Raw genomic sequence first — 15,089 nt, forward strand, 5'->3', positions numbered from 1 at the left:
AAGCGATGGGACTTGTCAGCGGACTCCTTGCCGGCATTGCTCTGACTAGAAGCCATACAATAAGATAAAATCACACGGTACAGAAAAACAAGACTTTTTTCCCATCATATTCCTAGTGGGAGTCTTCATATTTCAATGTTGCGTTCATTCAGTTGGGCCATAATTATACAGCTATAGTGCCATACCATTGTGGGATGGGATGGACAAAGAGTGCGCAATCTCTGGCGGGGTCTACTTAGCTTTCCAAATCTCTATCTTCCTTTCTTTTCATTACCTTCCCTTCCCCCCACAAGAATATGCGTCTTAGGGTTGCATGAGAAATTGCCCTCTTTTCTGTGTTTTGGTTGTTTGCCCAACAACGTAGATTTTGTGTTGTTAGATGGGATTGTAATCCCCCATTTTTGCTGCTGCATTTCATCTTGGTGATTGAGCCTGTTTTTCCTCTCCTCCTCTGACAAACACGGTTGCGTGTGCTGAAATATAGCAGTTTTTTAGAGCGAATTTCGGCTTAGACTTTGCGTCTGGACAAGCTTGCTTTTGAATTTCCGTAGATGAAAAGCCATTTTTAACGCCTGATCTAATACGCTTTTCTTCACGTCCCTTTCACAGGGGATTTCAGGCTATGGCGGCCGGATTTCGATGTGACAGCAGCACATTTTTCCCAACTGGAGGATCGGTGGTGGAGAGTCGGTCCCGGATTGTGGGAGCTTTTGGGCACCGTTGATGAGTTTTTTTATAATGCTTTCCGTTTTGTCTGTGGATGCTACTATTATTTACTATGCTTGCACTGTTGCACTATACATCTAGACGCGTTAAGACGGCCATGTCGGTAACAGATGCTTCAAGTCTTATCCGTGGGTTTGATGAGAAAATAGCCGCTTTGTCGGCAAACACTATCCTTATCTAACATGTCCTAGGTATTATGGTACTTAGTTTTAAAAATAAATATGAGTTTTACCAAATGCTCTATTATAAAGATTAATCATTAAGGTTTTGTTCGATCTATCAGTAAGAGTAATCTTCTAAGATTATTCTATTGTTTTGGTTGTCTACGGTTAAAGTGATTTTTTATTGTTTAGGTTAACACTTTGTAATTTATAATAAAGATTTATCATAGTTTGAGATCATATTCTATGATCTATTATTAAGATTGATCATTGATAAGTAGGAGATAATTTTCACAATTGTGATATTGCTATCAAGAATTAATGGTGTGATTTTAAGTCAAAATCATTGAGACATGGGTCAATGAGTTTAACTCAAAATCAAATTGTTAAATACTGATAGCAATATCACAAGATTGATCATCTCTATCACTTTCTTATCTATGTAAAATTTTGTTATTATCTAGGATCACAATCCATGATCCATAATACAGATTAGTTATCTAATATTAAATTTTATATCATTCATGTAGTAATTTTGATTGTGTAGGATCATACTATATAATCCATGTAGTATTTCTTATTGTCTATGGTCATACTCCACGAGTTATAGTCAAAGATTAGTCTTAGCTTTGGATCATATTCCACGATCCGTCATTGAGATTAATCATCTGGTACGACTTTTTTATCCATTTCAAATTTTGATATTGTTTAGGATCACACTCCATGATAGATTAGTCATCCACTATCATATCATGATCTCGTATTTTTTGATTGTTTAGGATCATACTCCATGATCCATTATCAAGATCAATCTATACCTTAGGATCATATTTCATGATCCAACATCAAGATTAGTCATCTAGTATCACTTTATTATCCATGTAGAATTTTGTTGTTGTCGAGAATCATACTCCATGATCAATGTAAGATTTTGGTTATTGTCTAGGTTCATACTCTTTCATCCATCATCAAGATTAATCTTAGTTTCATATCACACTCCATGATCCATCATCAAGATTGATCATACTCTGAGGAGCTACATAGTGTATCACTTTTGCCTAGGACCATACTCCATGATTAGTGTTGTATTCTTTTATTGCCAAGGATTATACTTCACGGTCCATCATCAAGATTGATTATCTAGTATCATACTCTATTATCCATGTTGTATTCTTTTGTTTTCTTGATCATACCATGATCCCTCCAATTTTTTAATTGTCAATGATCATACTCCATGATCTATCATCAAGATTAATCTTAGTTTAAGATCGTACTCTATGAACCTAAATGGTTGAGCTTATTATTAATTTATATTTTTAAATCTTATTTACTAAATTTTGTGTATTTTTGTTGTTGTTGTCATTTTCCATTCTTTCAAATATTGTTCTTTAAAAAAAAATTATATTTATTTTCTATAATCCATAATATTAGTATTATGAAGCTTCTCTATCTTTTATCATCTGACACTAATTGATCATTACTCCACAAACCAACACTTATTTTAGTGTGTCTATTTCCATATACACTTTGTAGTAATTTCACATTCTCCAAACATGTCTTTGTTTTTAAAATTATATATAATTTCTACTACTTGTAATATTGATATTGTGAAGCTTTTCATTTTTTTATCATCTAAGAATGATACTCCATGGCCCATTATTAGTCCACAAGCCAATATGAGAATTAGTTAGAGCCTAATGATCAATAGTGAATGATCAACAATGGAGTGTGATGGGTCATGGACTATGATCCAAAACTAAGATTAATCTCAATGATAAATTATGGAGTAAACTCTTAGGCAATAAAAATATATTACATGGATCATGTAGAAAACTCTTAGACAATAAAAATATATTACATGAATCATAGAGTATGATTTTAGACAACAAAAAATTACTACATTAACTATGACATATGATGCTAGACAATAAGATATACCACATAGATCATGGAATGTGATGCTGGACAATAAGAAAACACTAGATGGGTCATGGAGTATGATACTAGATTGATTAATTTTGATGGTGGATCATGTTGTCTCACTTGCCTCCATATTTCTAGTCATCTTGGTCTATTGCAATATTAGATCCATCATGAAATATGATACTTCATACAAGATTGATTAATCCCGATGATGGATAATGTGATCTCACTTACTTCAGTTTATTTAGTCATCTTGCTTTGCCAGATATGTTGTAGATTATAAAACAAGATTGATTAATCTTGATGATAGATCATATACTCCAACTTTCCTCTATTTGTTTAGTCATCTTGATCTATTCTAGATTGATTAATCATAAATAATATATGATCAATTCCCTCTATCTATTTAGTCATCTCAATACGTTGAAATTCTCAATTCTCTCGTTTTATAATCATAATGATAAACAATAATGATAAACATTGATAACTCAGAAGATTTTGAATCCAAAAAAATACGTTGGCTCGTAAATGCTACACTAGAAGCTTCACTGTAGTTGTTTATTGTTTATCTTGTGTTTACTATAAAATTGAAAAGTTTGAGTCTTAGATTCGATTGTAGTACTCCCCAAGGGAAAATTATTATTATTTCCTTATTTTCCCAAGTTTTCTGGTTCATATTTTGATAAAAATCCCATTTCCCCAAATTTACTTACATGTTCATATTTTGGTAATCCCAAATCCACTGTTCATGTCTTGACTCTTGCTTTTTCTTTGCATGTGAAGTTCCCAGTCGTGTTACGTTCTTCTTCCTTGTTAAGTAAAATCTGGAATGTCCAAGTCCCAAAAAGGACACGAGAATACTGAATATATTAATTGTCTTATAGACTTGACAAGACTTCACCTAGCTTAGCTTGCTAGGCCTTTCAGTTCCGTCTCTATCAACATTCTAGAGTTGTAGATGCAAATGCACTCATTTCCTTTTGACAGATTTGTAGTACATTTTGAATACAAAGAACTGGGTACCCACATAGAAGAACCCTGGTTTAAGTCTCTGCTAAATCTGGCTAAGATACTAAGATTTGCCAAATCTGGTTAAAAGAATAAATTATTAAATGTTCGTTGGTTATAATCCTTTTTTTTTAAAAGTCTGTTTAAACTTTTCTTTTTATTTATCCCATCTCCATGATGTATCATTGTGTATAATCTGAAAGACATAGTTTAATCTTGATAACTATTATTGATTGGTCATGGTATTGGATCTGGGACACTGCAAATAAAAACTATACACCATCTTTTTCAATTTTTTTTTGTTAAACTTGACAATAGATCACTGAGTACAATCTTTAACAATAAAAATATTAGGTGGGTCATGATCTATAGTCTTGAACATTAATAAAAAATATTACTATAGATCGGAAAAGTACAAAGACACATAATTACCCATTTGAAAGGTAAGAAAGTTGTTAAAATCTTAGGTAGTACAACCTCTAGGTCCATTGGTAATATTGGTAAAACAACCTCAAAAATATTGGTAATACAATTCTAGGCCATTGAATCCAATTGTTTTGTTGTTAATCTTGATGATAGATCATGAAAGGGTGACATATCTGACCTAGTTGTAGTAAGTATGAGTGTTCCTCAAAGAAATAGGTTCTTATCAAGAGTCTCTATTTTGCAATTCTCTCAAGGTGGAAACTGAACAACACTTTATTTTAGAATGCGAGGCATATAGGAAGAGTAGGGTCAAATTTGTGGATATTATATATGACAACTCATGGTAGAACTTATGCAGGAAGGAAAATATTGAGCAATTAGGTAGGCTCATCATCAGCTTGCACAAAAATAAGAATCAAATTACTAAAGTTGGTTTACTAAGAAGGATCTCCCATGTTAAAAATTCATGTAGCTATCTATCTATCTATCTATTAGTTCCAATAAAATGTGGGTCAATGGATTTTATCACATTGAATCTGGATAACAATATCACATTAGCATTACCAAATTCCACAATCCATCTCTCATGCAGTTTTGCTTCTGAATTCGATTTTGTGTGTTTTCTTACAATCAACATGTCAGATCACAGATGGGAGAATGTAAAAATGAAATAATAAAATGTGCCACAATTTGATGTAATGGGAAGAATGTCTCTTCCTAATTGATAGATAATAGAAATACAATGTTTGACAATATAAAATGTTTTTTGCGCTCATGGTATACAATCATCATGGCGTATGAGTGCAAAGAATTGGTTACCCACTTGGAAAGAACCCTAGTTGAAGGCTTGGGTAGGAGACCGAGGTTTTAGCCTTGTTGTCAAGCAGTCAGCAATGGATAAAATTTACTATTATGCAGTGGAACTGGTTGGCTACCTACACGGACCTTCTATTCCTGAGTGTAGGGTCCGACTCGTACTTAATACAAATCTGATAAATTAGGAGTCATTCAGTCAAATCAGTGTAATAATTACGGAGGAGAAAAGAAAGGCGAACATTTGAGTCAGGGAAGGAGAGGGGAGGTTTTTTCACTCTGTACTTTGTCTGCAATCCCTGTTGAGACTGTCCGTCCACAGACCAAAATGCTAATGTGGGTGTCGACACGCCCTAAAAGTTGAAAAACCCCGTTCTAGCCAGTTACTTTCTTCTCTCTACTTTTAGTTGAGTGGCAGTCGGTGGTACACCACGTTGCCCTAATGTATTCATGTTACGCGCCCCCGTTGGTTGATCAAATGAATTATAATTCTTCTTCCGTCATTCTGGATGGTAGGAACTTACTGTGCATAGATGTGACATCTCCCTCAGTGCACTCCTCAGACCTTATAAATATGCGGTCGGCGTGCAGCCATCACAATACCATAGGAGGTTTTATATGTGGGGAAAAATTATATATATCTATGTGTATATGACCATCATCAGAATAACCCAATATGCTTAACCCCGCTCACTGATACTGTTCACATGATCTTTTTTTCTATAACGGACCCAAGTTTTATATTCTATATGGTGGTTTTTTAATTAGCCAAGCCCTCTCAGGCAAACTAGTGCAAATATATTGCCTTTTCTCTCATTTTTTGATCCTGTTTGTCACTCAATTCGTTCTTAGCGTTTGGATTTGGCGGATGGGCGAGAAGATGTCGTAGCGTGGAACAGAGAAAGAGAATTAAAAATAAAGCACGGTGGATTTTGAAAGCTCAGGAGGGATAGCGCCCATGGTGTTTCTGGCTAAGTGGCGCTGTCTATCCTGAGCTTTTTGGATTATCCGTGCTTCCCTTGATCCATTTGGTGGTCTGATACAATCGATCGGCAGGTAAATCGGGGTGCTTGTGATGTCGGTTTATGTTTAATAGTGTTGTACTTCCAATCGCTGGCTTTTTTAACTGTGTTTTGCCTTGACAAATGCATTAGAATGTCTTTTGGTTGGATTACTGCTGGAATTTTGATTTGCTAGCAGCTATTGACTTGTGATCATAAGGGTTGGATATGCTTTCCTTGTTTCTTTATGTTCTTGATGGTTTGTGTTTTTCACTTTGTGTTCTTGATGGTTTGTGTTTTTCATTCTACCCATTGTTTAGATTGATCTGAATTCCGTTTTGTTGTGTTTTGATCTGAGTTCCGTTTGTGGGTCTTGCTGTTAATGAATGGGTATTTCATCTACTTATCATGTTATTCGTTTCTATCTTGATCTAGGAGAATGCTATTAGTGAATGGGTGTTTCATCCATTTATCATGTTAGTTGTATCTTTGGAATCCTCAGAATAGGTGGTACTTCAGACAAATTATGCCTGCTTCTGTATGCTGGAGGTCTTGAAGACAAGAGAGATAAAAGGGTATGTGTTGAGAATATATATGCCAATTTTTTAAGTGCTTCGGCTATTTCTGTTCCTTTTCCTGCTTAACTGGGTTTTATAGAGTTGTTATGCATTCAAGTCTCGGAGAAGTGATTGTGGGGTTGATTTGATGGCTTTAGACCAGGTGTTAGGGTTTCATGATCTTTCAAACGTTATAATTTTCAATCTGATGATGATGAATATACTGAGGTGTGAACTCTTGTAGGTATCCATCATTTTGAAACACTTATGCCCCTTGCAGGTTCATTATAGTCTACCCAAGTGGATTTCATGGAGGATACTAATACTGAATACATGCCTTTTTGGCCTCCAAATTTAAAGAAACGTCTGCCAAAAATTGATTGATGCATTGAAAGAGTAGTATTACCCATTTTGGTGGTTGGATAATCTTACAACTGAAAGTATGAAGGTCCTATGGACATGGCATTTAGTTAGGTCAAGATATTCATTCCATTTTATAGAGTAAGGGAGCTTGCATAATATGAGAATGCTGTTTGTTAAGATATGCTTCCATTAAAAGTCATATTAATACCTCTGCTTAGTCAAGATGGATAATTACATCTCAGTTGCCTAGATGGATCCACTATATCAAAAAATGTCTTGCCGGATTAATTGTAGGACTAGTCTTAGGTGATGGCTTTTACTTTCAGATGTATTCCATACCAACAATTGTTGTTTAGGCCGGTATGTTATCAGGGTTCAGTGGTTTCTTTAACTTGTTGAGCTCAGGAATTATGATCGGACTTGCCTAATATTTCTGACCTATATATTAAGAAGTAAACTCCTTCTCAGGTCTAAAGCACGAAATCTGGACAATTTCTTTGTAAGTCATGCTGTGCAGTAGACATGGCATTCTATGAACATGACGATCTATTTAGCTCAACTTGTTAAGGAATTTTGGTTAAACTTGCTCAATATATCTGGCCTCTATGTTTAGAAGTAAACTATTATGAGGTTTCTAGCATACGCTTGCTCAATATATTTGGCCTATATGTTTAGAAGTAAACTATTGTGAGGTTTAAGCATACACTTCTCATTATATATATCTTATATGTTTCGAAGTAAAACTGTTATGAGGCCTATATGTTTAGAAGTAAAACTGTTATGAGGTTTCAAGCATACACTTCTCAAATTATCTGGCCTATTGAGAGGTTTCAAGCATAGAAAGCCTGGATTATGTGAGCATTTTGTTATTCTGGCAATGGAATCCTATAATTGAATGTTTGCTTATAGAAAGCCTGGATTATATGAGCATTTGTAATTGAATTTTTATGCTGGCAATGGAATCCTGTAATTGAATGTTTGCTTAAATTGGAGTAGAGATTCATATATACAATATGGTATGTGCTGTGGCATATTATGTGCAGTACTTAAAACTATGTTGGCCATTGATTTCGGTGTGCTTGGAACGTTTGGTATGAACGTGGGTATAGAAAAAATAAAAATCTTGTAATAAGTTAGGCAAGCTTGGCTATCAAAACATGAATTTATTTGTAAGTAGTTAGCCAAGTTTTCATTGTGAATGCGACTGGTGTAAGTAGTAAACCAATTCTTTCTTAATGAATGAGACTGGCCTTGTGTATCAGTATCTATACTCTTTCATAAGTGTTTGGTGAAGTAATCTCTAAAATCATATAAGTTGTATTAAGCGCTTTGACTATTCTGAAGTAGATCGGCCGAGGGCTTTTATGAGTTTACATTATAATTGTTTCGGAGCTTTAGATTGTGATTCTACTCGACCTTTCTAAAGTTGCGTGACATTATGTGTTTCTTTCTCTCAGTGGCTTTTCTATTTATGCAATATGTTTAAGATGATTATTATTTATATTGAGTTAAAATGCTCTTATCTGAATAAAGATGGGGACATTTGTGGGATCTAGTGCTCAATTATTTAGTGTTTTCCGTGTGGATTGCAACATGATAATGAAACAAGTTTCAGATGGTATTATTCAATTACATTTAACAATAAGATTGCTTGAGAAGGTAAAACATCAAAGAACATGACATTTTCTTCATTCTACCAAATCTTCATAAAAACTAACAATGTGGTTGCTTAAATTGCAGCCACACCCTGGAATATGACAAATTCTTCATTCTATTGATTCTTCTTAATGATTGTGATTACATGTGATTTTGTTTTTATTGAGGGAATTTTACTTATCTAAATATAGACCAAGAGTTGCATCTAAGCCAGATATTCTTCAACTCCATTGAGTATCAACTCTTTTATGAATCTTTGCTATGATTGTGTTATGAAACCAACATGATGGATTCCAGTTTATATTGAAACCCAGTTTTCAAATCAATCATAAACTCGGTTGCTATCCAGCCAAGATAATTAAACTTCTCAATGGAGGTTAACCAGTCCTGGTGGCCTGTAATAACTCCATTTTGGGTAACTGCTATGAAATATGAAGGGCAATAAATAATGTCATTCTTCTATACGATTACATGGTAAAATTCAATATGACGTTTATCATTGAAGTATATCTTAATTTTATTTGCAGACAAATGTATATGCCTCCACTGGAAGAATGTATTGGGATTGAATCTCGGGAAGAAATGCCAAACAAGTTAACAAACATATTTTCTTCAATTTCTCCATTGTTGTTCGTGGCTTGAATCGCATTATTAAGATGCCGTGCTGATAAGTTCCTGATATTTCTAGATTTTTTTTTGGCATTTTCTCAACTTGTTTAAAGTTCTTATCACGATGATTTTGACTTGGGACCTCGAAAAAGGTTTGTTCGCCATATTAAAGAATATCTTTGAATTAAGATTTTAAAATACCAATGATCTGTTTCATTTCAGAATTGTTAAGAGGTGCAATGATTGTAATGAACAGTGAGGTTTGCTTGTCATTAAAACTATGAAATGATCAATCAGTCAGAAATTGTACGCCTTATTTATGCTTGAAGGGCAGGGTCAAATTTTATTGACCAAAATCTACCATTTAATTTTCAGAAATAACTTTTGTTTTTTAAAGACAGCAAATCATTTAATGTTAGAAAAACCAGAGAGAATGTGTCCTTCTCAATTGCGAAAAAAGAGTACATCACAATTAATTCTGCCAAAAAAGAGTACATCACAATTAATTCTGCCAGTAGTTCTTGTCTCGCTTTTGGTAGAAATAAATTTAGGTTGTGTGTTTGATATTCTATAATAGATGCTTAACATTGTTTTTTTTGTATGTAGAGTAGTTTGTCAATTATAGCTATTGTGAAGTAGTTTGTCAATTATAGCTATTGTGATTTATGTATGTAAATTAAAGGATGTGCAATAGTTTGCCAATTACAGCTAAACAGCTATTATGTTTGATATCTGTTTGGTACGATGTAATAAATGATTTTAGATATTATTAAATTTAGTTGATGTAATAAATTATAAATATTAGCTATTATTAGATACGATTATATGTCAAGCACTATAGATTATCATACACAGTTGTGTTGAACTACAGTTTGTTATTCAAAAAATTATTTACTTAAGAATGTTAAATATTTTTTATAAAGTCATTTTTTAACACATGTTCGGCTTCATGCTTTGAGAACAAGGTACCTTTTAAAATGAAATATATACGAGATCACTCTAAAATCTGAACGGGGTCTTGTCTGGAAGCTGCACCAACCGAACATTGTATTTTATTTGCTTGAAATTGTTGTCAATATCCATATTCACAAGTCTATTGCCTATAACTTGTTTTTTCAGATAAACTTCTTTAGTAGTAGAAGTGACATCAAAACATGTGAGTAGAAAATAAACTCGCAAGAAAGGATGAAAAAAATTCGTAATTCATGTTAGACATGCGCTGTGTTATTCAATTCAATCTGTTTATTTATTATAGCTTTCAAAATTCGTAGTTAGTGTTCATAATGTTAAATCTGCAGTGCGAGAGAGAATGTTTTTAAGTGGAGAAGCTTTCTACAGTGGCAGCAATCTTCAATGTAAACATGTTTCATTTTGAAAAAAAATTGATGTTCAATTACACGTCAGAATAACAAAATAGAAAAATGCATTTTTTTATTACTATGATATGATTTTTATGGAATATGGTTTGCTGAATTTTCTTCTCATAAAACTTCTATGTATTAATATCAAGGCATAGTATATATAAATATAAATACAATAGCTTATTCATGGAATTTTTGTGTTAATTTGAATACAATATTTATTTACTAAATTTATATTAATTTTTTTGAAATTAGATATCTCTTGACTTATTTTACAAAAAAGTTTTAAATTTTTAGGTATGCTAGTTTAATCATCACCAACATACTAGCTAGGTTATCATTGATAAGTTCTATTTTTGTTTTAAAGTATTTTTTAAATTATTTTTTGGTCGATTTGTCTAAATTATATATTATTATCATGATTATTGTAATGTATGCCATTTAATTTTAAATGCCTACTTTTCATGATACTTAGAAAAATATCATATTAAAGCTACTCACTAGTGCTACCTATGAAAACTTATATATTTTATTAATTTAGATTTGTGCTTTGAGTTTTAGATGATTAAAACATGAATTAATTTTCTCATAAAACTTCTTGTTTATTTAGAATAATTAAAATGATATTTAAAATTTAAACATAAATTCAATGATCAAATATTTATATATGAAAAGATTCAAATGTTAGACATAAATTCTCTTCAATTTTTCACAATTAAATATTTTAATCACTACTAAATTTTGTGCACATTGAGTCATTATAATTAGTATGCTTGACATCTTCGTATAGAAGTCATTAGTTTTTTTAAGATATTATCATATATGATCTTGTGTTGTGGATCTCAATTGAACGTTGAATATCTTTGTATATTATGTTGAAGTATGAATGCTTGTATACAATTTATCTTAGATAACATGGCACATATCTTTTGGATTGTGTCATCAGAACAAATCTTGTGAGGTTTTAAGACAACCTCTTGTCTTTCATCATAGGTATTCCAGTGATTCACATGGCTTTGGTCAAAACAATTCAAGGTGTAAATAAAGATTTTCACACGGCTTAGGTCAAAAAAGTTCAAGGTGTAAGTACAGATTTTCACATGGCTTAGGTCAAAATAGTTCAAGGTGTAAATAAGAACTTATTTGTTAGCCCATTTTAAATGACTATACTTGGAAGGTAAAACCATAAAGCACGGTTTGAAATACCAACCTTTATCAAAAGATAATCCAAAACATAGCATGCATGTTCTAAGTTATAAAGATAACCCACATTATTACATGTTTGATTGGTTGATGAATGTCAATAAATTCTTTACATGGATCCATTAAATAATCTATACAATAGACCAATACCAATGGCTTCATCTATATCATATGAATGTTGCACTAATTCATTGATTTACATGGTAGAAATTTAATTGCATGAAATAGTAAAATTTTTATTACAACTAATTATTTCTACATTAAAAGAATAATGGATTATCTTTGTAAGTTAGGATATCCATTTTGACATATCCATTTTATCAGTTGAGCTCTCTTTGATAAATATTAGTAGCCTTATTCATGTGTGATTATGGCTTTACCTTCTCAAATTGATGTTGAATATGAGATAACAAATGAGAAAGTCTTGTTTTCAAGATTCAACTATTAATTTATGGTCCGACTTGTTTTGGGCAATGCGATGTGCATAATTAGAATAGATTATGTTTTCAATTTTTTTTGAGATGGAACATTATTAAGTGCATTTTATGATGACCTTCATTGGATGATGTGTTCCTAGAAAGGAATTTAGAGATAAGTAAAACATTTTGTAGAAAAGAGATGATAGAGCATAACATATGAGAAAGTCTTGTATGAGCTAACATAAGTGAAAGTCTTGTTTTCAAGATTTGCCTATTAATTTATGGTTTGACTTGTTTTGGGCAATGTGATGTGCATCATTAGAATAGATTATGTTTTCAAATTTTTTTAGATGAACATTGTTAATTGCATTTTATGATGAACTTCATTAAATGATGTGTTCCTAGAAAGGAATTTAGGGATAAGTAAAACATCTTGTAGAAAAGAGATGAAAGAGGATAACATATAATACTACCTCATATCAATTATACAAATGAAAAGAAACTAAAAAAATCTATTCCAATAATACACATTGCATTGCCCAAAACAAGCTAGATCATTAATTAATAGGCAAATCATGAAAACAAGACTTTGTAAGCTCTTAAGCTCATATTCAACATCAATTGTAGAAGGTAAAGCCATAATTACTCATGAAAAAAACTACTAATCTTTATCAAAGAGAGCTCAAAGATAAAACAGATGTGTTAACTTATAAAGATAACCCGTTATTCTTTTAATTTAGAAAGAATTAGTTCTAACATAATTTTATTATTTCATCAACTAAAGTTCTACCATTTAAAATCAATGAATTTGTACAATTTTCATATAAATGCATACAAAGTCTCTACTCACGTTTATATAACTTGATCAAAAGGAAAGTTGGTTAAATTAAATTCATAATAGTCGGAGAAATCTTATCTTCATGTTACAATTGTAACTAAAAATTGAAATGAGTTTCAACAAGATCATCCATTGACAACTATATAGGCATGCACACACGCGCATGCACGTAGAAGTATGCAAAAGCACAATATATAATATCTTTAGTGAACATTTTATAACTATGAAACAAAATATAATTTTAATTTCTCAAATTAAACTATATACATAAATATATGTAAGCAATTTAACATTATTATACAAAATGTTGGTTGGGTGTGGGGGAGTTATAAGAATTGGTTTTGGCCTATGTTTGGTAGTTGTGACATTTCCCTTGGGAAAGAAAATCAACCACTATGTAGAAGTGATGATGGCCCTTCAAGCTAGTAGGTTGGCTAGAGATATGGGCATTACTAAACTTTGGTTAGAGGGAGATTCAAAAACATCATAAATTGTTTGAAGGGATTATCTAAATCCTCGTGGACAATTTGAGAATATAATCAAAGAGACCTTACATATCCTAAGGACCATGGATACATATTATATTTCACATACTTATTGGGTGTTTCGCATGGCTTTTGACTTGGTATGTAAACCTATTTGCTAGCATGTATCATGGATTGGGCATCTTTTGAGAGTATGTTCTTAGACTAATTGAAAGCCTTCATTAATCCAATTTTTTTACATCATCAAGTTCTTGTCATTAAGTGGGATCCCTAAGAGACTAAACTTTGTTTGGAGGGAGATTCAAAAAACATCATATGTTATTTGGAGGGGATATCTAAACCATCATGGGCAATTGAGAATATAATCAAAGAGACCTTATGTATCATAAGGACCATGGATAAATATTATATATCACATATAATCTAGAGTCTCACATGGCTACTAACTATGTGGGTAATTTGGCAGTGAAGCTTAACCAAAAGATGTTTTGGAATGATGATGTGTCTCTCCCTATGAAGGTCATATCAAGTACTAATTATGATTTAATAAATGGGAAGCATGGCTTTATTTACAATGATGACAATGTTACCCAAATTTGATGGGTTTATGATTACAAGATGCCAATGGGACTGCAAGGATGGGTGTGGTTATGATTTCACATTTTGGTCGCATATTTTATGGGTGTTTTTGAGCATCCTAGCTTTTATTATTAGTCACTACCAATTTTTTTTATGCAGTAAAGATTTCTATTTTTGGGTGAGATCCTTGGTGAGTGAGTTGCAGAGAAGAGATGGGTGGGCAAGGCAAGAGAAGGGAGCCTTCAAACTATGACAAGTGGAGAAGAGTGACCAAGGTGCGGGATATTTTGCAAAGGGTGGCTTGACTCATGTCATGGAGAGGTTGCATGAGGGTATGCCTGAAGTTACAGATTTGTTCCTCAGAATCTGTTAGGAAGGAACTTTAAATGGAGGTGGCTAGAGTATTACATCATGAAGGACCTCATCTCTAAGGTGACATGTATTCCCATTATGGGGAATATATTCTACAAAGAAAGGAAAATCTCAAATGTTGTCATTGAACAATTTCTAAAGGAGCATGGAGAAAGCAAAGCCCTAATAAAGGAAGGTAAAACCTTCTATCATCCTAAGTGCATTAAAAAATTGTAGAGATTTGTTATGTGTGCCATCATGTATTATGTTACCCTGGATGATTGATTCGCCTATATTTTCACCCACCACTTTAGATATGGTATTAAAATTTCTATTCCTTTCTACTTGTATACTTCTTTAAATTCTAGTATTAATGAAATTGGGGAAAAAGTGGTTGCCAATCTACCCTTGCATGATGGCCTCATGTTACTGATTTATGAGTATATTAAGGCCCATTCCATTGGGATATCCATTGAGGAGAAGGGTGCCTCAAAGGAAGAAGATGAGGATTCTGAGTCTATGTAGGATTACTCAGATACTGAAGACAATGAGGAAATTCTCTTGATGGACCTTGAGGTTACCAAAACTAAGGGTAAGGGGAAGGCCTCTT

General features: G+C 32.7%; 1 long non-coding RNA gene across 2 annotated transcripts; it reads left to right on the forward strand.

The window, feature by feature from the left end:
- The first annotated feature begins 5,737 nt into the window (after window positions 1-5,737).
- Window positions 5,738-7,618, forward strand: LOC149549243 (uncharacterized). Of its 2 annotated transcripts, XR_016354463.1 has the most exons (3): window positions 5,738-6,113; window positions 6,494-6,633; window positions 6,896-7,618. It is a non-coding gene; the product is annotated as an uncharacterized LOC149549243 (long non-coding RNA). The 2 variants fall into 2 exon arrangements; XR_016354462.1 differs by having other exon boundaries at window positions 5,738-6,633.
- The last annotated feature ends 7,471 nt before the right edge of the window (window positions 7,619-15,089 follow it).

Source organism: Cupressus sempervirens, chromosome 7, assembly GCF_028749045.1.
Source record: "Cupressus sempervirens isolate cs-2001-9-10 chromosome 7, ASM2874904v1, whole genome shotgun sequence".
In the NCBI taxonomy this organism is placed as follows: domain Eukaryota; kingdom Viridiplantae; phylum Streptophyta; class Pinopsida; order Cupressales; family Cupressaceae; genus Cupressus; species Cupressus sempervirens.